The sequence below is a fragment of the Echinops telfairi genome, unplaced genomic scaffold (genome assembly GCF_000313985.2).
Source record: "Echinops telfairi isolate 266 unplaced genomic scaffold, ASM31398v2 ScPeMD7_7458;HRSCAF=8496, whole genome shotgun sequence".
NCBI lineage: Eukaryota > Metazoa > Chordata > Mammalia > Afrosoricida > Tenrecidae > Echinops > Echinops telfairi.
This window is the reverse complement of record NW_022111358.1, coordinates 20,234,116-20,236,574: the sequence shown is the minus strand read 5'-3', so window position 1 is coordinate 20,236,574 and position 2,459 is coordinate 20,234,116.

The window sequence follows — 2,459 nt, the reverse complement described above, 5'->3', positions numbered from 1 at the left end:
AGTTCATCAACATGTTCTTTCATCTCTATTTTCAAAATATATTTGTAACTTGACCATTTTCCACCATCCTCCTGGCATGAATCTAGTCCAAACCACCATCTTCTTTTGAATTATTATAATAGGGACTTTACTGGGCTCCTGCACCTGGCAATGTTTTCTGTGCTGTGCGTTCTCAACACAGCAGCCACAAGTATTTCTTTAAAAACACAACTCAAATCTTGTGTGTCTACTTGGAATAAAGGCCAGAATCTACTATAGTCCAGAATGCCTTATAACCTCAGCTTTCACCCCAAGGTTCCACTTATCTTTCTGCCCTTATCTTCTAACTAGTTTTCTCTCATTCACTCACTCTAGCCAAAATGTCCTCTTCAGATATGTTTCATTTTTAAAAAAAAAATGATAACATAATAACCTCTTTATGTTGCTATCATTGATTTGCTTATAATCGCAACATAATTAAGGGTCTCCATGACCTTATGGTACAACCCCAACTCTTATGAGATGCTGGAAATTGTCAATTACTGTCATTTTAAGAAACATATAAATCCTTAATACATTGTTTGCACTCTATTGCACTCTGATAACTTGTCTCTTTTCACTTTCCTAAAATATAATCTTAATACTAATCATATTGTTAATATTACACGAGGTCAATGCACTAAATGCCCTTGATTTAGAGAAGTTTCCTGTGGAATTTAACATATTCACATATGTCAAGGATTAGGACATGAACAGCTTTGGGAAATTATCACATTTTCAGATCTCCCCTCTTGGAGATTTCCCAAGGACTCTAAGGCATGTGCTAATGGCTCTTTGGGGGGTCTCCTGGATGGTCCCACTCCCAGAAGCTAGATGGGAAAAGATGGCTTTTGCTGGACAGCAGAGCAGTATTTTTCTATGACTACAGAAAGTGAAGGCACCAGAAGGATGGCAATATGCAGAATTTGAGGGCTTCTTTGGCACATTGTGAAGTCAGTACTTTGGACTATTGATGGTCCACTATCAACTTGTACTTGGTTCCATTTGTGTAGCTGCCTGAATTGGTCCTTACTAACCTGTTCAACTGTGGTGTTGCTTCTGGTCCACAGCATCTGAGGGTACCCTGGCACCAAGAGTAGTCATGTTATTGCTCCACAAACACCAGACCAGTCAGACTTCAGCGATGGCCATACTTATTTCTTCTAAGGATTTTGGCACAATTGCTTTTAGTGTCAAGCCCCCTCTTGCTTCTCTTGATGTGGTGACATCCTGCTTCCATGCATTGATCTTTGACTATGCTAGAGGAGGTCCATACAAAATGGGCCTGAGCTCTTGCTCACCTAGCTTCCTCAATGATGTTGATGGGTGGAGGGCAGCCAAGAGTGCCTTCAACACTGAAAGCTGTCGCATTCTAGAATTCCCATAATGATGGTCTAATGAGTACAAGACAAGTTATTGTTTATGGCTACAGGTTGTGTTGCTCTATAGTTACACTGTAAAATTCCACCTGATAAATTTGACAGGGCCACGAAGTGAATTATTATTTCTATTTCCTACATAACCCCAGTAAGATGTGTGTTTATGCTCATTATTAATGAAACACAGCAGGTGACTTTTGAGAGTCACTGGAAGCCAGTAAACACTGACCATGGGAAGGATGAGACAGCACCATGAGCTATGATGTCATCAACAGTAAAGAAATGTCATTAAGTAATTAAAGCAAGACAGCCAGTGTAATTTTGATATAAACAGGCTCCAAAGAGCAAGTGTTGTGAGTAAGAGCAGTGCCTTTGCCCTTTCTTCGCAGTAAGAGACAGAAAATTAGCCAGAATGTCACATTTGACAACAAGCAACACAACGATACGCATGCTCCTAGACCTAAAAAAATAGAGATGAGTGGTTGTGCCCCTAATGCTTAGCACAGTCAATGGTACCGCATAGCTGCTCAATTATCTGAACATTAGGAAGATGTTCATGTGCACTGATGATGCAATAAACAAATACATAAGAACTTCTTAGCTATCCATTTTTCACACAGCTAACTTCTCACTGTATATCATCTTGGCCAGTGGTTCTCAATCTTCCAAATGCTGAGACCCTTTCATCCAGTTCTTCATGTGGTGGTGACCCCCAACCATAAAATCATTTTTGTTGTTATTTCATCACTGTCATTTTCGACTGTCATGAATCGGGTGATCCCTGTGAAAGGGTCATTCAACTCCCAAAGGGGTCGTGACCCACAGGTTGAGAACCACTGATCTGGGCCTAAGCATTCAGTAATGTGCTTTTAAATAAATAAATGTAATATAGACAAGGGTCCAAAAAAGTTTTGCTTAGGTGCTGCCTATGTTTTAACTGTCTCCTACCTATATGAAAAATAAGTTATAATCATGGTGTATGCAGGTGTGTCTCCTACTTTAATATAAATATTAATTTAATTAATCAGGGATTTCGTAACACTTTCAATAACTATTCCATAA